We start from the raw sequence: 26,033 nt of genomic DNA, 5'->3' as shown, positions 1-26,033 counted from the left end.
TGGCACCTGTCTGTGCAGGTGATGTAGCCCTGCCTCCTTGTAAGCACTGCTGATAGAGACCTGGAAAAGAAAGCTCTTGCTATCAAAATCCTTTGGTACTGCCCATTGGTTTAATTTCAGAACTATGTTTGGTCTGATCATCAGAAATGACATTAAAGAAGACACATTACCAACTGCTAACTAAACTTGCTGTACCCTAAGGACTATGGGCCCTTTTCACCTTACCTGTAGCCAAAACTTTTTGAATGTGTGCTTCCCCAAAAATTCTATGGATAGACTTTTCAGGGGGTCTGTGGACTTGGATGGGAAAAAAGCTACGCCTTTATTTCAATATAATTATTTAATTTTATGGGTTTAAGAACATTCTTCTTTTTTTTCCCCAGGGTAATGAAGGTTAAGTGACTTGCCCAGGGTCACACAGCTAGTAAGTGTCAAGTGTCTGAGGCTGGATTTGAACTCAGGTCCTCCTTAATCCCGTGCTTTATCCACTGCACCACCTAGATGCCCCAAGAACATTATTCTGAAAAGGGGTACATAAGTTTCATCAGATTGTCAATGGCATAAATGACATAAAAGTAATGAAGAATGTAGACTTCTTGGGAGTAGGAATAGTTGCACTTTTCTATTTTTATCTCTAGTGCTTAGGGCAGTGTTTTGCATAGAGTAACCATTTCACATAATTCTCACAATACCAACCAAGACTATTGTCAACAAGGTAGTTGAGGTGCAGACCTGTGGCAGTTTGGATTAACTTTATCCCAGATAGACTCATTGGGGCATTGAGCTGAGGACCTGTCCAAAGTCAATTTTGGAGACAATCTGACTCCATTTTGCGTAGTATTTGCTCCCTATTATATTTCTTTCTCTTTCTGTGTGACGCTGAATATCTCCTTCAGTACCTCCCTTTCTGAATTACTTTAAAATTACAGAAGAAAACAAATAGGACTCCAAATAGGTCCAGGAACTCATTCACTTATCTTTATCTTATCTAATAAGGCACTTAGCAGGAGCTTAATAAACACTCACTGACCAATAAAGAAAATATTGTTTTCTTTTGTCTGATATAAATAGTGATGCTAAAAAATGAAGGGGCACTTCAAACATCCTCTTTTCCTAAAAATTACCATTTTCCTGTCTATGAGTCCTACCTACATCACCTACCTGATCTGATCCAAATTCTTTGACTCATGTAGCTCAGGAGAAACTGTCTGTCTGTCTATCTATCTATCTATGAAATTGTGAGCATATATATCCATTACCTACTGATGTGGCGTGTCAAACTCTTGAGTGGATAAATAAACTCTGTGGTGAGTAAAATTAAATGTGGTTTCCCTATTATTGTCCAAAGTTTAGGGAACATAGCTGGGGTTTATTATATATTTGTTACTTAGAAATTAGAAGCCACTGCACCAGTTTGGGGGCATTAAGCATTTATTAAAGCATATTAAATACTAGTAAAGAGAGCACATGGCTTAGAAAGTTAGGAAAGCCTATCTAGGAAAGAGGAGAGAGAGATAGTGGGGAACTATAATGGGCTGTGTCTGCTCTCACCAAGTTCCTGAGCCAAGAGAGAGAGTCACTGTGTAAGCTTGCTGTGGGCAGGAGGAGAGCCCAGCCTTACACATTGCTCAAAGCTAGCATCATTCAAATCTATTGGTTTACTGGATTTGAGGGTAGTCTGGCTCATCTCAGAGTAAGGAGCCCTCCAAGGGGAAAAAGCCTTCAGGTAGGTGTGGTTTTAATCCCTATTCACAGTCCAAGGTCCAACCACATTTCCTTTGAAATTTTCCTGACTCTGGACTGGCCCCAAGAAAGGTCTGGCCAGGCTCTCTTGGTCTCATAGAACCCTAAAACACCCTATTATTAATAATTTTCTCACAACTCCAATGTATCTGGCTGTGTTCTCTGATGGTTTATTCATGCAGCGGTTAGCCAGGACCCTACATATCCTTGCAATAGGCCCTTTGGGCAAGAAATGTATGAAGACAATTTTTAGGGCTCTGGTGGGGAGCTCTCAAGATCCCAGTGGACCTCATCTTACTTCTTTTCATCTTTGTGAACTTAAAAAAAACAACAAACCTCCCTTCAGAATTGCTTCTCTCTGAGAGTATTGTTGGAACCTTCAGACCTGGACAAGGTTATTACATGGTTGGGCTTCTTGCTTTTTTTGTCTTGTGGAAACAGCTATACTTCTGACAAATAATTCCATTTTTTTTTTCCTTTTGGACAGTTAGTGGGGACTAGAGAAAATGCCCAGTCCTCTAGCTTGGTGTCAACCAGGAGACACCTAGATTTTAAAGGCTATCCAATTTTCAAAGCTACTCAACAAATACTAATGATATTAACCAAACAGTGAGCAAAAGTCTGAATATTGCTATTATTATGCACAGTTGCTGTACAGACAGGCTGAGACAATATTATTTAAATGATGTGAGGTTATGAAGGCTCTTGGATTGATCAACAGCTGTTTATCCACATAGTTGTGGAGGAAGCATTATGCTAAGGACTTGCCCCCATGCAGGCTACACTAGTTTTTTCTTAAAAGGTTTTTCTTTTTTCTTTTCTTTTCTTTTTCTTTCTTCCTTTTTTTTGGGGGGGGGGCAGGGCAATGAGGGTTAAGTGACTTGCCCAAGGTCACACAGCTAGTAAGTGTCAAGTGTTTGAGGCTGAATTTTAACTCAGGTCCTTCTGAATCCAGGGCTAGTGCTTTATCCACTGTGCCACCTAGCTGCCCCCGAAAGCTTTTTCTTTAAAATCATCCTTGGGACTTAACTGGATCAGGAGACTAGGGGCTCAGGCCATTGACATCATTTCTTGGTGCTATAAATACAAAAGCCAGATTACAAGAAATCACCTGTTTCTATTTCTAGATTTTTTGACTAGCAGACCAGAAGCACGGCTAACGCCAGCATAGGGAATAGTTGGTCATAAAACACAGGAAAGCTGTGATCTGTATCCTCACTGAATATTCTTTCCCTGCTGGATTTTCCTGCTGAAGCTCAGAAAATCCCCCTTTGTTGACTGTCTATTGTCTCTGAATGGGGCAATTAGGTTGCCCAATGGATAGAAAACTGGGCTTGGAATCAGGAAGACTCATCTTCCTTAGTTTGAATCTGGCCTCAGCCACTTACTAGCTGTGTGGCCCTGGACAAATCACTTAACCTTGTTTGCCTCGGTTTCCTCACCTGTAAAAATGAATTAGAGAAGGAAATGGCAAAACCACTCCATTGTCTTTGCAAAGAAAACCCCCAAAATGGGGTCATGAAGAGTCAGACATGACTGAAATGACTAAACAAGAACAATAAAAAGGTCAATGAGTGTTTCATTTTATTTCAGCCTCTAACCTGAGATACCAGCCTGACCTGATTCAGGTCTGCCTACTGCAACAGAATAGATATTTACAAGACAGTACAGCATTCCAGGATGGTGTTAAAGGGATGAAAGCTGGGTAGAATGCTGGGCCTAAAATGAGGAAGATCTGAGTTCAAAACTACTTTCATACATTAGCTGTGTGGCCCTGGACAAGTCACTTAACCTCTAATTGCCTCAGTTTTCTTGACGATAAAATGGGGAAAATAATGGTATCTATCATGTAAGGTTTTTCTGAGGATAAAATGAGGTATTTTTAAAAGCCTATAGCACATATTAGACACTTTATAAATACTTATTCCATTCCCCTTCCCTTAAAAAGGTCTGTCATCTTTGCCAACACAACTTCTTGGGCATATGCAGTTTAAGCCATGTTTATTTAACCTAAGTATTGAAATTACTTTGTCAATGGCTCCATGGTAGATGATAGAGTCTCCTAGAATAATCCTATTACCATCTGAGGAGATATTTGCATGGTGATCTCTACTCCTTCTACATGATAAATTGAGTAACACTGAATAGGTCTGTGCTAGGCTTTTGTAATATTATTCAGTTTCAGGGAGACTGTGGTGATCTGATTTTAATGCATGACTGGGAATTCATCCTATCTATTGTCATTTGTCCTTTGTTCTTGAAGAGAAACATGATATTGAGGTGATATCATGACTTGCAGTGAATTGGATTTAAGTGAGGGAGGGCTGTGCAAGGTCACCAACCTCACCCACTCTCCCAGATACATATCAGGATGACTGGAGATGGCCAGGAATGTTTAAGTAAATTGGGATTAAGTGACTTGCCCAGGGTCACACAGCTAGTAAGTGTCTGAGGTAAGATTTCTCAAATCTCACCTCATTCTATCTACGTGATAGTAAGAGAAGGATAAATTTAGAAAGTAGGATTTTTTTTAATCCTATTAGTAGCTGATTTAAACAATCAATATAGACAAATGAAGTGACCCAGCCTAATTTAGTGATGGTATTCAGCTCTTCCTTTCACCTAATACAATATTAAACTAACCTCTGCCTCTATTTATCACTTATCAACAATCAAAAAACCTAAAAGTTAAGATTTCACCATCCCCTCTTAAGCTGTAGGATAGTATTTAGCCTGGGCTATTTATCCTGTCCTCTAGCATCTTTGCCTAGCTTATTGACTTTCAATCACCTCTGTCTTGTGTTTTAAAACAGAACATAGAACAGGCAATTTTCTGATGAAGAAATCAAAGCTATCTATTGCCATATGAAAAAATGCTCTCAATCACGATTGATTAGAGAAATGAAAATTAAAACAACTCTGAGGTACCACCTCATGCCTATCAGATTGGCTAATATAGCAAAAAAGGAAAATAATAAATGTTGGAGAAGCTGTGGAAAAATTGGAACACTAATGCATTGTTGGTAGAGCTGTGAATTGATTCAACCATTCAGGAGAGCAATTTGGAATGATGTTCAAAGGGCTATAAGGCTGTGCATACCCTTTGACACACCAATACCACTACTAGGTCTTTTTCCCAAAGAGATCATAAAAAAAGGGAAAAGGAGCCACATGTACAAAAATATTTATAGCTGCTCTTTTTGTGGTGGCAAGGAGTTAGAAATTGAGGTGATCCCCATCAATTGGGGGATGGCTGAACAAGTTGTGGTATATGAATGTAATGGAATTCTATTGTGCTGTAAGAAACAATGAGCAGGAGGAGTTCAGAGAAACCTGGAAGGACTTACATGAATTGATGCTGAGTGAGATGAGTAGAACCAGGAGAACATTGTACACAGTATTGAGAACACTGTGTGTTGATCAACTGTAATAGACTTGACTCTCTTTCTTTCCTTTTTTTTTTTTTTTTAGTGAGGCAATTGGGGTTAAGTGACTTGCCCAGGGTAACACAGCTAGTAAGTATTAAGTGTCTGAGGCCGGATTTGAACTCAGGTACTCCTGACTCCAGGGCTGGTGCTCTATCCACTGCACCACTTAGCTGCCCCCAACTTGACTCTTCTCAGCAATACAATGGTCCAAGATATTTCCAAAGGATTCATGATGGAAAATGTTCTCCAAATCCAGGAAAAAAGAACTGTGGCATCTAGATACAGATTGAACCATACTATTTCTGCTTTTTTATTTTGATTTTTTGAGGTTTTTCCATTTTGCTCTGATTCTTCTTTCATAGCAGGACCAATGCAGAAATATGTTTAATATGATTTTACATATATAACCTATATTAGATTGCTTGCTGTCTTGGGGAGGGGGGAGGGAGGGGAGGGAGGGAGAAAAATTTGAAACTAGAAATCTTATAAAAACAAATGTTGAAAACTATCTCTACATATAACAAGAAAATAATAAAATACTTTTATGATTAAAAACAAAAAACCCAGAACATAACAAAAGAAGAATTCAGAGCTGCTCAGTCTCAGAAATCATCAGTCTTGATGTGTCTCTAAATGTGTTACAAATCAAAACAAAATCTACGGTAGTCTGTGCCCACTCTTGACAAATACCTTAGTCAGGTTCTCATTATTTTGAAGTGTTTTTTTACCCTTATTCATGTACTGTGTATGAGTTTTCTCCCATCACATTTTCAGATTTTGACCCTGGACAATTCACTCACTCCCATTGTCTCAAAAACAAACAACCCTCCGCCAAAAAACTGGGGGTGGGGGGCAGCTAGTGGCACAGTGGATAGCACACACGTCCTGGAGTCAGGTCGAGTTCAAATCTGACATCAGACACATACTACTAGCTGTGTGACCCCAGGCAAGTCACTTAACAGCATTCTGTATTTTTTCATAATAAACTATGCTTTGTACCTTTTTTTCTTCGCAACTTGTCTTTGACATTGGGAGACTTGGGGGCAGATTCTAACCTCTGGATGGGCTGACGTTGACTCTTAAACTTGCTTCTTGCACCTTTGGAAAAAAGGAATTAGGGGTATAAGATGCCAGAACTAGGTGTAATAATGGTTTGGTGTATGCCTCAATCACCTATGATGAAAGACAGGAGAACTGGTGCATTCATGGACATTTTATGTTGGCCTACCATGTGAACCTTTTGTCATTGACTCTGTAGTCAGAACTTATAACTATCTGAACACAGTTTGGGTTTTTTCCAGCCCTTCACAGTAAGGTGGTGTGGCCTATAGGGCATCTCTCATCCCTCCTCCCTCCCCTCACCCTTACTGCTCAGGCCACGTGGCTGCAAGAAATGGATCTGAGAACACCGTACACAGAGACCACAATATCGTTTGATGAAGAACTGTGAATGACTTGACTATTATTCTCAACAATACAAAGATCCAAGACAATCTCAAAGGACTATTGATGAAACATGCTATCAACCTCCAAAGAAAGAACTGATATTGATGAAACAGACTAAAGCATGTGATTTTTCATATTCTTACATTTTTTTTCATAATTTTAGTTTGCTTCTACAGAGTGACCAATATGGTGATGTTTTACATGATCATATATGTTTGGCCCATATCAGATTATTTGCCACCTTGGAGAGTGGGGAGGGGAGGGATTATTCTCTTACACTATTCTATTATATTAGGGAAATGTTTGTTTCATTTAAGTTCAGAATAAAATAAATTTAAAAAAAAGAAATGGATCTGAGTTTTGGGCTTTTTTGTTTATCCTTTCGAATGGAGGAATGAATTTTCAAACTCAGGCTCTTGAATCACCTGGAAGAGGGAATGCAACAATCCAGAATGGGTGTTAGAGCCAGCTAAGTAGAGACGCACTAAGGAAGAATGGTCTGGGACACTAGCCAAATCTGGTGTTATAGTTGAGCTTGGTGAGAATAATACACTGAGTAGGAATTGAGATAATCTACTCACCTAAATGTCTTCCCCTATTCAGAGACCAAAGTGAAATAGGGAAGATGATATACTTCCCTCCTTGCCCCCAAGGGCAGGTGTGCTCATTCGTTTATTCATTCATTCATTCATTCATCCATCCATCCCTCCATCCATCTGTTATTTTATTTATTTATGTGTGCATACTTATTCAAGCTATAGCTTTGAAGGAAAAATCATTTTTATAAAAGCTAATCCAATGTTAAGCGATTAAATAGAAGGATGTTAGTTTCTGGGGAGCTCTGAAATGGGAGGAGCACAATAAGTGGGATTGAGAACAAAGACTCTTTGCCTTCCTCAGGATGCCAGAGAACCCTGAGGGGGAAGTGGTGTAAAATATTACAGATCTGGCTCTCAGAGGGCATGTCAGAGCAACCCATGCAACGCAGTCAAGAATAGGAACAGCAACAATAGCTATTGTTTCTATAGTGCTTACTTTACAATGATAATCTCATTTGATATTCACAACCAACCTGGGAGGAAGATGCTATCATTATGCCCATTTTACAGATGAGGAAATTGAGGCAAACAGCTGATATGTGTATGAGTACAGATTTGAACCCAGTGTTCGATCCACTGCACCACCTAACTGCCTCAAGGAGAAAGGACTCCAGATCTGAGGATGAAAGTAGCCGCTCTCTAGCAGAAGCTCTGGACTCATCTTGGGCTGCAATAGAGGCTTCTGGCAGCCACTGGGATCCACAGGTCTCGGGTAACAACACCCAACCGACTCAATGGGCTAGGGACCTTTTCAACTTCCTAGCAAAGCTTCTCCCCCTTCTTCCAGCTAGCACGGTAAATCAACTTGTCTGTTCCTTATTTATATATTGCCTTCAAAGGAGATTCTATGTTTGTACCTTAAAGTTCTACTGGCCAGACGCAATTCTAAGCTTGGTGTGTATTTTAAGATTTAAAAATCGAAAAGCATTCCTTATTTTAGAGAAAATAAAAGTTAGGAAAAGTAGGAGAGTGATAGATTATACAAGACTCGTATAAAATTCTAGGATTCAGATATGGCTAGAAATTAATCACAACTGGGTGAAAAGAGTAGGGCTGCCAGGTAACAAATCATAGGTAAGCTTACTTTCAAATCTATCAATCCATCCATCTTTCTGTCTATCTATCTATCTATCTGTCATCTATCCATCCATTCATCCATGTATTTTTTATTAATTCATTAATTTTCCATTCATCTACTCATTCATTCATTTATTTATTTTTCTATCTACCTCTTTATTTAATTCATTTTTTTATTCATTCACTTATCCACTCATTTATTTATTTATTAGTTCATTCATTTATTCACCCATTTATTTATTCATCCATCCATCTATTCATTCATCCATTCATTAATCCATCCATCTGATCTTTTATTTATTTGTCTGTTAGTTCATTCATTCATTTATTCGTTCATTTGTTCGTTTGTTTATTATCACTGGCTGCCATTCTTGGTTGGCTGAGTTAAAATGGAAAGCCATTTCTTTAAGGGAGAAGGGAGATAAAAGAAACCCATAGCTCTGCAAAGAAGCTGTCCTTCCCTGTCTTCCTTCTAAGTGCTCTCTCACCTTATTCTATATTGTTAGATCACCTGCTCTGTACACTTGGGAGTTATGGCCAGGAGCCTGACATTTTTTTTTTCAGTCTTACCTCATTATATAAAGGTATATGCATTAGCAAGTAAGTATATGTCACTTTGACATACTTCCCCCCCTCCCCTCTTTCTTCTTTCTCTTCAATTTAAACATTTTTTTCTGGATGCTGTTTTGGAATAAGGTTTTTCTTTCTTTTGCTTCCCCCCTGCCTCCCACACACTCATGTTCATTTTCCTATTTGTTCACAGAATTTGTCTTTGTTATAAATATTTTAAAGGAAATATTTTAGATTTCAATTATTTTTTTCTTTTATTTCTTTTTTAATATTTTAAATCCTATTTTAAATTTTTTTTAGTCTTTATTTAGACTAGCTCTCTCCCTCCATAAGTATTTTGTTCTAATCATAAACTGTGTATGCAAAATCTGTTTAAATGCTACAAACTGTTGCATTGTGTGATTTAGTTACCAATCACTGTTCATGGATGAAATGTTGTTATTATCACATTGTTACTGATTTACCAAGGTGGTAACCCTGGTCAAAAGAATATGTAACGTTGGAGGAAAGCTTCACTGTTTTTCAGCTAGACTTTTTATACCATAGATGGCTAGAAAACTATTTCAAAGTTTCAAGTTTTAGTTCCTTCCAAGTATGGTTTCATTGCTCCTTTAAAGGAAAAAACCAACCTGTGATTGATGCTTCAAAGGTTTTTTGACAGAATCCAACACCCATTTCTCTCTCTCTCTCTCTCTCTCTCTCTCTCTCTCTCTCTCTCTCTCTCAGTGAGGCAATTGGGGTTAAGTGACTTGCCCAAGGTCACACAGCTAGTAAGTGTCAAGTGTCTGAGGTCACATGTGAACTCAGGTCCTCCTGAATCGAGGGCTGGTGCTCTATCCACTGTGCCACCTAGCTGCCCCACCCATTTCTCTTAAAAACATAGGAATAGGGGGGCAGTTAGGTGGTGCAGTGGATAAAACACCGGCCCTGGATTCAGGAGGACCTGAGTTCAAATGTGGCCTCAGACACTTGACACTTACTAGCTGTGCGACCCTGGGCAAGTCACTTAACCTTCACTGCCTTGCAAAAAACAAACAAATAAAAACATAGGAATAAATGGACCATGCTTCCATATGGTAAATGCTATCTCTAAAACCAAAAGCCAGTGTTAGATATCATTAGACATAAACTAGAAGCTATTCTAATAAAATCAGGAATAAATCAGGGATAACTATTATCACTACTATTATTTTACACCATGCTAGAATTGCTTGCTATAGAAATATGTCAAGAAATAAGGGACAAAATAAGGCATTCAGAAGTCATTGAACAGTTAATAAAAGCTGCTTTAATTTACCCTAAGATAGCAAGGATCTACTGTAAGGATATAGTGCTATTTAGTTTCCCTGAAAATGCTACTTCCCCCTTGTTCCTTGAGCAGATATCCAGTAAGTGGGAGGACCATGCAATCCATTTGGGTGAGACATTTTATGCGCTTAGGTGACTAGGACGTTCTCAAGGGAGGCAGGGGTAAAAATCAGATCCCAGGAACAACTTTGTTGACTTCAGGGAAACGAAATTTCCTATTTGTGAGGAAATGAGAGAACCTTGGTTCTATCACATACTACCTACAAGATGGTATGGTCCTAAAGATCTTATAAAGGCTCTTCTGCCATTTAAATCCTTCCAGGGCTTTTATTGGACAATTTGTCATAGTCTGTAATGAAGGGGAAAGGAAAAGAACTAAATATATAAATATATACATATGTCCACATACTGTCTTCCACAATCATCCCCATAAGGAAAAAGAAATGTGAAGAAAAAAAAGCCAGAAATTTTAGGCCTTTTCTCTACTCCTGCCCTCTTCAGAACGGTGATAGCAACTATTTGCTCCATGCGTAGGGTGATGTCATGTTTCAGAGAGTCTCCTAATGCAAAGCGGTGATGATGAGCTAATGAAGCAAAGTGGTACCAGGAATATCTGGGCCACAGCACAGATGACAATACCTCCTGCATAGCCACAGATTCTCCTTACATTAGGCAGGGACAATGAGCAGGTGCTGTACCAAGAACATCAAGGTCAGAGGATAGATGCTGAGGCTTCTGGCACAGTCAACAGTTCATCACCCTGAGCTGGAGTAAAATGACCAAGAGGTCACAGTCCTGCATGCAACCTGTCCAGAGGTCTAAGTAAATACCAAGCTTCTTGTTCTTGTGCTTCTTGTTCTCCTTCTCCTCCTATTTTTTGAAGGCAATCTGGGCTAAGTAACTTGCCTGGGATCAAACAGTATTTAGTGGCTGAAGCTGGATTTGAACTCATGTCTTCCTGACAATCAGAGCCAGTGAACCACCTACCTGTCCCCACCAAGGTTCATCCAATGCTTCTACCCACTCAGTGTTCTCTGGCTCACCCACCAAAACCTCAGCCTCGCTTAGAGTCACATTACGGAAGTATACAAAGTTTTTATCTCTGTGGAGAGGCTGCCCATTCTTCCACAGGAGCTAAATAAGAATTCCCCCTCACCTCCATCCAGGGACTCAGAATTACCACTAAGTTAGCTAGGGGACCCTCTTTCTTCAAGCAAATATGCATCCACCACTGTTATATAGTGACGGTTTCAAGAGCAAGGCACCTCCCAACAATACCATCCCTCAGGACCCCAAGCCCGTTCTGGGAAGGAGTTGTTCAAACAATCCCAGACAAATGGAAGCCTGTCAACTGAAAGGAGCCTGAGCTATTTCTCCAGAGTATATGGAGCCCTCTGAAGGGGCAAAGACTTTGAGGTTATGCTAGGTGGGTACTGGGTAAAAAGGAAGGGTTGGAGAAGGTTGGCTGGAATGATGTCTAAAACTTGTCCATTCTTATGAAGTAAGTCTTCCTGGAGGCTGGATCCCAGAAACCATTAGGTGGGAGAGCCCTTCCACTTTCTAAGGTGACATTGATTTTCCATGGACAAGGCTTCTGAGAGGATGGGCACCTGCCTGGGCAGTAAGGTTCATAATTGATTATGATGTTGATTAGCAAGCACAAACTTTTTATTCTGATGTGGGACAATGCCATTTTGTTAGTTGGGAGCAGGCTGGGTTCCCCCTTGGATTACTGGGGGCTCCAATTGGTACAAGGAGCCCAGTTGGACATAGCTGCCTTTCCCTTTGTTGTGATGTGATGTGGTGACATCTCTGATGGGTGCTGACATTTCCCACAAACAGTGGGGAATATTGACAAAATTCCTGACTCTAACAGATAGAATCTTTGACTCTCCACTCCTGTGCTTTCCAGGCCTGTAAATATTTGGCCAGGTCCATGACCACTGGGCAGGAATTAGTGTAGATGAATATTTTGTCTGCACTGCCCTTCAGGAGGTTCTGAAATACCAGCTATGCAATGTAGAGTTCAGTCTATGGGACACATGGCTACTCAAGTCCTGATGTGTACATCTCTCTTGGTAAGGCAGGCAAAATTGTATTTCTCAGGAGCCAAGGTAGAGCCTATTGAATCAGCAGAAGAGGCAGGGTTCCAGGATTTTGACTGGAGTGAAACCTCAGTCTCTAGCCAAGTTTTGACCTATTTGCAAGGGCCATTAACACCAGAGGGCCCAAGGCAGGCATGAATTTTAATGTACCATTTCCATTTAGCAATGGAAGCATCTTATACCCTACTGATCTTCTTAGAGTAACCATCTTATATCATCCAACTCATAACAGGCGACTCTGGACAAAGGGTCTGATCCTGCATCATCTGCTTGGTTAGGAACTTCTGCCCAGTAACTCACTTACAGCAGCTACTTTTCAAAAGTGATATAGTAGGTAGTTGTTTTGGGTAACTTGAAACTCCAGGAACTTAACAATTATTTATTCTGGCCACCTCTTGATGCTTGTCAAATGCTCCGTACACCCTAGTCTGAGAGAATTTCAATCAGATGGACCAGGTGGAGAGACTGCAGGACAGCCTTCTTTAGATCTTGAAGGGCTATAGCCTGTTCTGGGTCCCTTGAAATAGGTAGACTTGTAGGGGACTCAGTAAATGGGGGCTGTGAGGATATCCAGGTACCGAATGTGGATTCTACAAAATCAGATAAGCAAGACAGCTTTGAAAGTAGCATGTTAAATTTAGTGTGTGTGTGTGTGTGTGTGTGTGTGCGTGTGTATAAAAGCAAAATGTTCATAGTAGAGATTTGTAGCTTCGCATTTTGCATTGTGACGAGTAAAACTAAATGTGTGAAAAAAGAAACAAACAACTAAATGTGTGGAAGCCTATTTCTGTCCCAAGTGTAGGGAAAGCTAGCTAGGGTTTACTTATAAATTCGAAGCTTTAGCACCAGTCTTTGGGCATTAAGCATTTATTAAAGAGTAAAGAGAACACGTGGAGTTCAGAAAGATAGGGAAGCCTATCTACCCTAGAGGAGAGATAAGACTTCAACCTGGCCTGGTTCTTCTCCCAAGTCTTCTGCCACCACCACGAGGTTCCAGCAACAACTGAGAGCATAGCACTTCCTGTGTCCCCCGGAAGAGGCAATCCTTACACACTGCTTCAAGCTAATGGGCTGGTAGCATTCAAGTCCATTGACTGACATAACTTGAAGGTAGTCCATGTGCTAAAGCAGGGTTGACCCTCAGCCAGGCTCTCTCAGCAGGGGGCGCCCTGGTAATAATTGCTCACACTATATAGGGACATTTTTTTGATGAGGTTCATTGAGTTCAGAATTTAAGAAATTGTAAATCTGATTAGAGACCAAATAATTTAACTTTTAAAAATTAGTCAAAGAACAAATCAAAGAAATCATGAAAAAAAAAAGACAACAATGGGATAAGCTACCAAACCTTTTGGGACATAGTTAAAGAAATCACTAAGGGGGAAAATTTATATTCCTTTACACTTTCATTAGCAAAAGATTGAAAGAACACATCAATGAGTTGGATATATGCCCCTAAAAAAATTAGAGAAGCAACCCCAGTAGAGAAATAAAACTCTAATAAACTCTTATTTACAATTTCTGAAAATTGAAGATTAACAAAATTAAAAGCAAAAAGCAAAACAAGACAAACTACCCATTCAGCTACTTAATAAAAGCAGACTCTCTTTTGGGGGAAAAAAAAGTATGAAACATATAAATGATTATTTGTTCTGAGTTTTTCAAAGGAGAGGCAAAACCAAAGTGTCATGATCAAAATTGTAATGGACCGAGTCAATAGGTGCTCTGTTAAGAAGAATCTGCATGATCACTTATTTGATATGTTAAGGCATTCTTTTTGTGTTTGGATTGGACTAGATGGCTACTGAGGTTTTCCAAGTCTAAAATATGTGATTTCTGGGATAGCCATTTGTGGTAACTAGAAAGCCTGTTAACACTGATTGCTGGCTTGAGCTCTTCTCCAGTTAAAAAATGTACAATTATAATTCTAATAAGGACTGTAATCAACCACCAGCTAATCAGCTATAGGGAAATCAGATAGTCAGACAATAAATATTTATTAAATATCTTACTAGGTCCCAGACACTGGAGTGTATTGATCAGAGCAGTAACATGGCCAGATATGCACTTTAGGAAGATTACTCTGACAGTTAAGTGAAGGATGAATTCTAGTGTGGAGATTTACTGCAATTCTGGGATAATAATCAACATTTTCCCCCCAGAACTTACTTCGTCTTTTGGGCTGTGTATTTGCAGACACCATGGTTTCTGTGGCCAAGTTTTCAAGGGATTGCAACCTTTTTTAGTCTTTAGGAAGAATGTATCCTGCATCTGGGTCAGAGAGATTTAGGGTAATGTCTGACAGTTGGATGGAGTGACTTTGATTCCCAAACTTATTCTTCCTACTTTTGGCAAAAGGGAATTAGGGGTAGAAAATATCAGAGCTAGGCAAATAGGAAGAAGGAAACCAAGAGTTGAGTATACAAAGGGCAATCAAACGGCATATCCTTTGATCCGCCAATATTATTACTAGGTCTGTATCCCAAAGAGATCATAAAAAAGGAAAAGGATCTACACGTACAAAAATATTTATAGCAGCTCCTTTTGTGGTAGCAAAGCATTGGAAATTGTGGGAATATTCATCAATCAGGGAATGGCTGAACAAGTTGTGATATATGAATGTACTGGAATACTATTGTGCTGTAAGAAATGATGAACAGGCAGATAAAAAATTAAAAAAAAATTTTTTTTTAATGAGGGTTAAGTGACTTGCCCAGGGTCACACAGCTAGTGTCAAGTGTCTGAGGCTGGATTTGAACTCAGGTCCTCCTGAATCCAGGGCTGGTGCTTCATCCACTGCACCACCTAGATGCCCCTGAACAGGCAGATTTTAGAAAAACCTGGAAAGACTGAAGTGGACTGATGCTGAATGAAGTGAGCAGAACCAGGAAAACCTTGTACACAGTAACAGCAACATTATATAATGATCAATGATGATAGACTTAGATCTTTTCAGCAATACAATAATCCAAATTCCAAAAAACTCATGAAGAAAAATTCTGTCCACATCCAGAGAAAGAACTGATGGAGTCTGAATGCAGATTGAAGCATACTATTTTCACTTTTTTTTGGTTCTGTTGTTCTTTTTCTTTCACAACATGACTAATATAGAAATATGTTTTACATGATTGCATATATATAACCTTTATCAAAATGCTTACCATTTTAGGGAGGGGGCAGAGAGGGGAAGCAGAAAATTTGGAATTAAAAATTTTATGATAAATGAATGTTAAAAATTGTCTTTACATGTAATTGGAAAAAATAAAATACTATTTTAAAAAAGACTTGGTCAGGGGCAGCTAGATGATGTGGATAGAGCACTGGCCCTGGAGTCAGGAGTACCTGAGTTCAAATCTGGCCTCAGACACACTAGCTGTGTGACCGTGGGCAAATCACTTAACCCCCATTGCCTAAAAAAAAAAAATCTGAACTGATCCTGCGGCAGCTGGATGGTACAGGGGCAGCTGGATGGCGCAGTGGGTAGAGCACTGGCCCTGGAGTCAGGAGTACCTGAGTTCAAATCCGGCCTCAGACACTTGACACTAGCTGTGTGACCGTGGGCAAGTCACTTAACCCCCATTGCCTAAAAAAAAAAATCTGAACTGATCCTGGGCTATAATACAATAGAATTGGCAGAACCAGGAATTAGAAGCTCTGGGGCAGTGAGAACCAGACCTAAGGATGGGAGACATTTGTGGATCTCTTTTACTTATCAACTGTGGACATTTATTTTGATTTGGGGACCCTACCTTTGGGCTGAGATTAGAAAGCCTTAGGCCCTCAGGGTCTCTTCTGTGTGGGAGGTGCTGGTGCCCCTCCCCCTCTGCTTCAGCTGAGCCAAAAAGCCCCGTGGGCTGTACAAGATGCCAGGTCAGACAGCTGGGGGAAAAGAAGCCCCCAGATCCCTCCACCTTGAGCGGAACTATCCGAGAGATCCTGGGCTTGTCCAGGCCGGGCTCTGGCTTAGCCCACGCTGAGGTCCCTGGGCACACAGCAGGGGGCACCAGCCCCTGGAGCCCTGGGCTCTGGTGAGGCTCAAGCACACCCCCCTCCCCACCAGCCTCAGCCCTGCCTGGAGGATTAGTTTGGTCTGTGGGGGTGCAGGAAGCCCTGAGATTTGAGTGGAGAGAAGAAAAGGTATATATAGACCTGGGAGTTAGATGGCAAGGGGTTCGAACAGACGAGATGAGGGGGGAGAAGAGGACTGGAGGCTGGCTGACAAGATTAGAAGAGCGGCAAAGGTGGCAGAGGGCAGACTGATGGAGCAGACAGACAGACTGACCAGGAGGCAGCGGAGAGCACAGAAGCAGTCAGCACAGGGTACAGGTTGGAGAAAGAGAAGATTAAGAGGAGTTAGAAGAAAGTAGCTGAGCAAGGAAAGTGTAACATACCCTGAGGTGAGAGGCGGCTAAGGCCCTTATTGTTTTAAAGAAGTTCCAAGTGCAGCAGGTGGGAAAGAGATGCAGTGAAAAGAGACACACCACAATGCAGTCAGGTTGTACATTTTATTTCCCTGTATTCTTAATTTTAAATAGTCTCTCATAAATAAACTCTGCTTTGATTATTTAGTTAAGAGGCTTCTTAATCTTTAGCTTATTTTGGGAGCAGTGTGGTGGAACTTTATAAACGGCCCACATTAAATTAATAGCAGTCAGATAGCCAGTTAGTCAACAGTCCCCAGATTAGTACCCCAGTCAGATTAGCCCCCCAAATTAGCCCTAGTCAATTTAAAATATTCCACATTTTAATGGCAACCATGAAGGGATTTACGGCCCAATTAAAATTTTTCTAAAGTTATAATTTTTCATAAATCCAATTATATAACTTTTCCAGGTTAGATATACTTATTAATAATTTTTTTTTACACAACAATGCAACTTGTTCCTCTTCTACTTAGCCAAGTGGGCTAACTTTTTTGTTCTTTATTTGTTGGCTTCAATTTGGATGTCATTTACCTACTATAAAAATCTGTAGGCTGGCAGAAATGCTAAGCTATGAGTATATTTTATTCAAGGTTTAGAAAAAAGAGAGAGGATAAAGAAAAAAATTGCAGATCAGGTATTATTAACCCTTAAGGGGCACATGTATAAATTTTAGGGTTTGGGTGTCTGTGAACTTAACTGGAAAAAAAAGACATTTATTTTTACTTATGAAATTAGAATTTCCTTCAATTATTCATATAAGTAACAAGTCATAGGAGTATTAGACTTCACCAGAATGCCAAAAGGGTTGGTGAAACAACACATTTAAGAACCTCTGTTTTAGAGTGACAAAAGATTTGATCAATAGGAGTTAATATGAGGACCTTTTGATATTAAGATGAAGTAGGAGAAAGGTATTAGAGTATACAAGCCTAGCATATGAATTTGGTATTTAGATATTTCTAGAAATAAGTCATGACCTAGAGATGGTAGCAAGTTAAGAGGGAGTGAAGAACACTTTTATTTCAACATACAAAAAAATTCAGAACTTAACAAACACCAAATAAAAAGCATACTTCCATATACATAGTAGAGTAGAAAAAGAAAAAAAAATGTTCATGAATCTGTGCGTTTTCTATTAAGGTTCCTTTTCTTTTATAGCATATGATATATTCAACATGTCATTTTCCTTCTGCTTCTAGAATATCAGGGCAATTTTCGCTGCCAATTTCCTGGAAGATGATGTCTAAGCTCTTTCCTTGATCATGGTTTTCAGATAGTCTGATAATTTTCAAATTCTCTCTCCTGGATTTATTTTCCAGGTCAGCTGTTTTTCCAAGGAGATATTTCACATTGCCTTCTATTTTTTTATTCATTTGGATTTGCTTTATTGTTTCTTGATTTCTCATAAAGTCATTTGCTTCTATTTGCTCAATCCTAATTTTTAAGCAATGATTTTCTTCAGAGAGCTTTTGTACCTCCTTTTCCATTTGGCCAATTTGGCTTTTTCAAGCTGTTGACTTTTTTCATGACTATCCTTCATGACTCTCATTTCTATTTCCATTTTTTCCTCTACATCTCTTACTTTATCTTCAAAGTCCTTTTTGAGTGCTTCTATGGCCTGAGACCAATTCATATTTTTCTTGGAAGCTTTGGATGTAGGAGCCCTGATGTTGCTATCACCTTTTGAGGGTGCACCTCAATCTTCCTTGTCACTAAAGAAACTTTTTATGGTCCTCATCTTTCTCTGTCTGCTCATCTTGCCCCTCTTTTACTTACTTTTAACTCCCTCTTACAGTGGGGTACTGCTTCTAGGATGTACTGTCTCAAGCTTCAGGGCATCTAAGGTGGTATGACTTAAGAAGGGGTAGATTCTTCACTCACTTGGCCTGTTTTCTGGTCTGTAGATAACCCCAGGCTAACTTGCTAATTAACCAGGCAGCAAAACTTTGTGTGCTGTGGTTGTTAGCTCTGATGAACCTGCTCCCCTCCCCCACCTGGGCCACCACCACTCAACCTTAATTCCTTGTTCCCAGCAGGGGTGAAACACCCAAGTTCTGCCTCAGTGCCAGCAGAGACCCCTGTCATCTCCGCCTGGCCAACCACTCAGCCTTCTCATCAGACCTTGAGCTTAGTTCCAGATGACACTGGTACTGAAGCTGATTCAGAGGCTCCTGGGGTCTCTTTCTCTGGCTTGGCCTACCTGGGACTGGATCTGTGTCTGCATGACCTCGGAGTTGAACTCCATTCCTGCCTCAGCACAGCAACTCCCTCCTGCTGAGCTTTTAAGCTGTCTTTGGCTGGAAAATTATCTCATCCTATTCTTTTGTGGGTTCTGCTGCTCTAGGAATTGTCCTATGGCATTATTTGGAGGATTTTGGAGCAATCGCATCATGAGTTCTAAGAGATTATTGCCTTTCCTCCTGCATCTTGGCTCAGCCCCACCAACATGTCATTTTCAAAGACATCCTAATCTCTTTTGTGCATTAAAGAAAAAGGTTCTTCAGATCAACTCTTGAGTCCCCACCCTACTGGTAAAACCCCCCATCATCTCCCTGAATTTGTTTTATTTCACTGAGTTATTGTTGTGTGACCTTGGTGTAATACAGTTGATACCCACAGAAACAATTAAAACATGCATATTACCTGTATCCAGTGCTTTACTCTAGGCATAGAATCAACAAAAGCAAATAAATAATACATAATACAACATTTACTACTCAGATGTGCCCTGTAGCCCCTTCCAGAATTAGTTTTCTGATGAGTCATAAGCCATTCTGAAAGCAAGGAAGACCCAGTTTGAGTTTGATTCCCCAAAGTCATTCCTACTGTAAGTAAAACAAGAGTGGGGGCAACATATCAACAGATGTTTAACCACACACATCTAGTAGCACTGATCTTTAGAAGAAGACTCAGGAACTTGAAATCCAAGTCCTCCTGAAGGTTCGAACTGAATCTTCTGGTGTGTGTGGATGTGGACACACAAGTGTGTGTGTGTGTGTGTGTGTGTGTGTGTGTGTGTGTGTGTAAATTAGTTGTTCTTCATTGGCAGGAATCTCTTTCTTTATATAGTTAACTTATCCTTGTGGAACACGTGTATAGGAAAGAGGAAGCCAATTACAGAGAGAAAGCCCTTGTCTGATTTTCCATCATGCCACCTCACAGATCTTGCTCATGCTATTGTCTCACCTACTGCTATACTATAACAATTCCACATGCACATTTCTTCCTCTCTCAGTTCCACCCATTCCTATCCTCTGCATATTGGGGAAAGGGCAAGTTGAGAAATAGGGTTGCTACACATAAAAACCTAGATGTATATCAAAATAAATTCTTATGTATAAATGGACTTGTAGCAGGATTATTTTTAAAAATGTTTTACTTATTTAATTTTTAATTTATGGAATAAAACAAGCATTTCCATTACGCAGTATAGTTTAAAAAATGATGATTGCACATGAAACTGAAAATCTATTATGTACAGGATTATTTTAAATAAGTTCTCATAGTTTATTTATTTATTTTATTTTATTTTTGTGGGGTAATGAGGGTTAAGTGTGTTGCCCAGGGTCACACAGCTAGTAAGTGTCAAGTTTTTTTGTTTTGTTTTTGTTTTTGTTTTCCATAAGTGCTCTTTTTATCAGTTCTTTCTATGGGGGTCAGTAGTATGACTTGGGATTGTCCTGGATCATTGTATTGCTGAGAGTTAGTTACAATTGTTTTGTTTTTGGTTTGCGAGACCTTTCTCTTCTCAACAAGGGTCTGGCAGAGAGTATGGGGTTATTTTACTGAATGGTCATTTTCATCATATTAACAACTGCCAAGATGATAACATTTATCTTGTAAAGTTTCTATATACTTACATGTTTGCATGTCATCTTCCCTTATAGAATGTAAGATCTTTCTGAGGGCAGGGACAGTTTCAATTTTATCTTTGTATTCTTAGTTCCTAGAACAAGTGCCTAGCACACGTTGTACCCTTAATCAATGCTTGTTGATGCCATAAACTCAGCAAGGCAGAATCATCATTCTATTCCCAGTGACCCACACAGTTTTATCAGTTAAACATATTATACCTACTTCCATATTCTGCTTAAAATGACCAAGGTTTGATAATTAATAAAACTCCATATTATAAAATGTGTCTTTGGAAAAGGTAGCTAAGACAACTAAAATTTTTTTATTCCTTGAAGTCTCTTGTCACTATTGTATCAAACCAAAAAAAATTCCTCTTTTTGAAGAAATTCTATAAATTCCTTATTTGAAAAATAAACTTTATCAAAATAAAATACAACATGCGATATGACCAGATCATCCTGAAAAATTTTCTCTTTGTACAAACTTTTTGTTTTTAACTCTTGTCATGATCAGAATTTAATCTTACCGCAATTACTTAAAAGTTCTCTTGAATTGTTGTGGTTTGTGAGTGAAGTTCATGTTTCCATACTATTCAAAATAATTACAATTTTAAAAAGGAAATGAAAAGGGGGCGGCTAGGTGGTGCAGTGGATAAAGCACCGGCCCTGGATTCAGGAGTACCTGAGTTCAAATCCGGCCTCAGACACTTGACACTTACTAGCTGTGTGACCCTGGGCAAGTCACTTAACCCCCATTGCCCCGCAAAAAAACCCCAAAAAACCAAACAAAAAAAAGGAAATGAAATTGAAATTTTCTATAGTAGGATTTTTTCTATAGCAGGACATTTTCTATGGTAGGATTATGAATATTAGTAGTAGTGGGATTATAGGTATTAGTTTTCTGTATAAAGGAAGAACTAAGGGGGCAGTTAGGTGGCACCAGACCTGGATTCAGGAGGACCTGAGTTAAAATCTAGCCTCAGACACTTGACACTTACTAGCTGTATGACCCTGGGCAAGTCATTTAACCCTCATTGCCCTGCCAAAAAGAGAAAAAAGAAAAAAGGAGGAGCTAAAAACCAGAACAGCTTTTGTAAAGATGTTATTGTTGTCCATGTGTCAATTTTGATGGCTTTTATTGCTCTGGAGTCATATTCTGATGCAGCGAAGACACTTTTTACATGTATATATACATACATATAAATGCATATGTATTGTTTATATTTTGAGATTTGTGTTGAGTATATATATATATATATATATATATATATATATATATATATATATATATATATATTTGATGAGGCAATTGGGGTTAAGTGACTTGCCCAGGGTCACACAGCTAGTAAGTGTCAAGTGTCTGAGTCAGATTTGAACTCAGGTCCTCCTGACTCCAGGGCTGGTGCTCTATTCATTGTGCCACCTAGCTGCCCCGAGAATATATTTAATAAAAATCAAAATGACTTAAAAATGGCTCTATACCTCAACCTTTCAATACCCTCCCAAAAAGTTTGCTTGCTACCCCTCAAAGCTTCACCTTTGAGATCACTGTCCAAAAATTTTCAAAAAGTACCCTCAACATATTTCTATCAGATGAAAAGCAATGTACGAGCCCGTCTTGATTCCTAGCACAGTTTTTTGTATATCTATTATTACTATACCCTCCCCACCATTTTTTTTTTGGCTAACAAATGCAAGAATAAATCTGACATTGAGATTTTTTTCTTCTATTATAATATTATGGCCTTTCTCCCCAAGGACTAGTGTTATATACTAATTCTGGAATCCTTTTTTTCCAGATCTCAAAGATACTGGCCTTTTTGTGATTTACATAATTCAGATTCTGCATATTTAATGTCTGCACTTTTTGTTCTAAGTACTGTCTCTTGGGCACATTTTTCAGTTTGTTTGCTTATCCCATCAGCCCTCAGAAGATGTCACTGGGGTACCTGTGCTCATACCTGCATTCATACCAGGTTTAATGGAGAGAGGGGAGAGGGAAGAAAAAGATGGAGGGTATATTCAGAAAGGGATTAGTCATAGGCAAAGTAAACTAACCTTGAAGGATGGGTTATGAAGAGGAATTTAAAAAGAAAAAAAAAGGATAAGAAATGGTGATTAGGGGGCAGCTAGGTGGCACAGTGGATGAAGCATCAGCCCTGGATTCAGGAGGACCTGAGTTCAAATTCAGCCTCAGACACTTGACACTTACTGGCTGTGTGACCCTGGTCAAGTCACTTAACCCTCATTGCTCCATGAAAAAAGAGAAAGAAATGGTGATTAGGATCCACATGAAGGAAAGAGAAGATGGGAGGGGAAGCAGAAGCAGGTTGAACCAAGCCTAGAGCAATACTTATCAGGACACCCTTTTCTCACTACTCTTTTCTTTGTAAAAGAGAGAGTGGGAAGAAAACAGAGGGAAACGCATAAGAGAATAGGACTTCCACCATTGTGGTAGAAGCTGTCACCTCATCATCATGTCCTCCCATAAGACCTACAGAATTAAGAGGGTCCTGGTTTAAAAAAAATAGAAGCAAAATCATCCCATTCTTTAATGCATTTGAATGAAAATTGGTGATAAAATCAAGTACAACTCAAAGAAGAAGAGCTGGAGAAGGACCAAGCTAGGATTATAAAGGATAGTCAGCAATATGACATATATTCTATATCAACCCCAAATCCCTTGGCAAGCCATCCATCCATTCATCTATCAATCACTTTATTGCCCCTAATTAGAAGTAAATGTTGCAGGTGGGGGGGGGGTAGGGGGGAGGGGAATAGATGACTCCGTGGATAAAGCACAAGCCCTGGATTCAGGAGGACCTGAGTTCAAATCTAATTTCAGACACTTGACACTTACTAGCTGTGTGACCCTGGGCAAGTCACTTAACTCTCATTGTCCCACAAAAAAACCCCCCCAAAAGTAAATGTTGCTACTTCCTTCTGTGGCAAAAAAATATGAAAGTTTTTTTTAACAGTCGGTTAGGATAACTGAAAGACGCCAGTTTTTTTTTTTTAAGGACCACCTTTGGGGAGAGAGAGACCGTCTGTGCAGTGCAGTCAGGAGAACAGCAGAGCAGGAAAAAACTCCCACTTCCGTTCTCTCCTTGCCTTTTAAGCTTGCACCCCGGAAGTGGAGTGCTAGCAGGCAGTGTGACGTGCGCAGCAGGCGGACTGGCGTGTGTAGCTCATGCCGTTGGTCTCCTCCCCGAAAGGGTGGTCCTTAAAAAAAAAACTGGCGTCTTTCAGTTATCCTAACCGACTGTTAAAAAAACTTTCATATTTTTTTTACCACATTTCTCATTTTGGAAGCTGCCTCCTAAAGTACAGACATTAAAAAAAAAATGACCATTTAGGAATTTTGTTCTTGCCCTTAATGCTTTCATAGATCAAAAGCATGGTTTTGGTAATATGTATGTGATATATTATGCTTAAGAGGCAGGGTCCATAATAAAACAAGTTATTCTACTTAACATGAAGACCTGAATTCAAGCCTTGACTCTAAGAAGCAACCTCTTTATAGCTTGCTTTCTCCTTTTTAAAAGTGGAGTTATAAGAGGGCACCAACTTCACAGGGTTGCTGTGGGGAACAAATGAGATTTGCAAGGGTAAGCCTTTAGTGCTGCTAATTGGGAAGTAATCAGGAGCCAGATTATGTGGCAGCTGACAGTGCTAATTTATGAAACACTGTCAGAAGTAATCTGTTGATCCACTGCTTATTTCACACAATAAGTTGTCTTGGTGCCTTTGTTAGGAGGTTGTAATTCAATGTTGACCACTTAAGCTACACCTTTGTAGGAACTAGACCTGGTTCAGGTGAGTGAGTGGCTTCACAATTTGTCTGCTGAAGATGCAGTTCTGCTAAAGGGCTACTACTATTACAAAAAAAAAATTAAATAGGCTAGGAGGGAGAGAAATACACAATTAATAATCACAACCATAAACAAAAAGACAAAAACAAAAAAGGGGCAGCTAGGTGGTGCAGTGGATAAAGCACTAGCCCTGGATTCAGTAGGACCTGAGTTCAAATGTGACCTCAGACACTTTTCACTTAATAGCTCTGTGACCCTGGGCAAGTCACTTAATCCTCATTGCCCAGCAAAAAAACAAACAATAATAACAATCATGAATATGAATGGGATAAACTCACTTAGAAAATGGAAAAAGATAGCAGAATGGATTAGAAAGCAAAATACAACAATATTTTGTTTATAAGAAACATACTTGGAACATAAATGCTGACACAATTAAAATGAGGGACTGGCATAAAATATACTTCAGCTGAACTAAAAAAAAAGCAAAGGTAATGATCATCTCAGAAAAGCAAAAGCAAAAAGATTTGACTAAAGGAAATAAATAGGGAAACTAGTCTGAAAGGTATCACAAAAATAATATCAATATTTAACATTTAGTCACTGAATATCATATCAACTAAACATTGTGGTTGTTCAGTCATGTTGAACTCTTTGTGGCTTCATTTGGGTTTTGTTTTTTTTTTGGGGGCAAAGGTACTGGAGTAGTTTGCCATTTCCTTCTCCAGCTCATTTTACAGATGAGGAAAATGAAGCAAACAGGGTTAAGTGCTTGCCCAGGCTTACACAGCTCATAAGTGTCTGAGGTCAAATTTGAACTCAGGAAGATGAGTTTTCCTGATTCTAGTCCCCAGACTTTATCCACTTCTCCACTTAGCCACCCAGAGGTAAGTAGAAACATGGAAATACAAACACAGGAACCAAGAGAAGTATAAAAAGGTAAACACTCGTGAGCAATCATAAGGGACTAAAACCAAGAATAACCAGTTTATATTCTCATATGGAGCAATGATACATGTGTTACCTCTCAACTCTATTATCATTAGAGGGAATCTATTTAGACAGAAGGTCTTAGACTGGTTCAGTCATGTGATGTCAATGATGACATATGTTTATGCCCCTTCAGACAGAGTGGTGCTAGAGTCAAATTGCATAATACAACAAGGACTTTTGGGCGTGTCCGATGCAGGAATTTGTTATGCTTGACTATGCAATCTGTTACAAGAGTTTTTTTTTCCTTTTTCCCAATTGGGAGAGGGGCAACAAGAAAATATTTTGACTGGAAAATTAAATTAAAGTTTTAAAAATAAATTATCCATTTGGAGAATTTGGGGAAACATGGAAAGATTTATGTGAACTGATGAATAGTGCAAACTGGTTACTTATATCTGTTATTGTATGAACTTTGCGGCTTAGGGTCCTGATTTTATTTTATTTTATTTATTTCCTCTCCCTTTTCCCTCCAGTGGGGTTGAATGAATTTCTGTACCAAACTCTGTGTGTGTGTGTGTGTGTGTGTGTGTGTGTATGTGTGTGTACATGTTTGTCTTTCACTTTCCTTTCATTCAGATGAAAATAAAGTTAAGTATGTCTTTATATGATCTTTTACTTGTATATTTCAATTATGGGATATTATATTCCCCTATCTTTTCTCTCCTTTTCTTCCC

The 26,033-nt window shown here is 39.3% G+C and overlaps 1 pseudogene; it reads left to right on the top strand.

Annotated features, from left to right (window-relative positions):
- The first annotated feature begins 23,031 nt into the window (after window positions 1-23,031).
- Window positions 23,032-23,190, top strand: LOC122730696 (annotated as a pseudogene).
- Window positions 23,191-26,033: the final 2,843 nt, after the last annotated feature.

Source organism: Dromiciops gliroides, chromosome 6 (genome assembly GCF_019393635.1).
Source record: "Dromiciops gliroides isolate mDroGli1 chromosome 6, mDroGli1.pri, whole genome shotgun sequence".
Taxonomy (NCBI): domain Eukaryota; kingdom Metazoa; phylum Chordata; class Mammalia; order Microbiotheria; family Microbiotheriidae; genus Dromiciops; species Dromiciops gliroides.
Note: the sequence above shows the minus strand (reverse complement) of the source record. Positions and strands in the feature narration are given on the sequence as shown.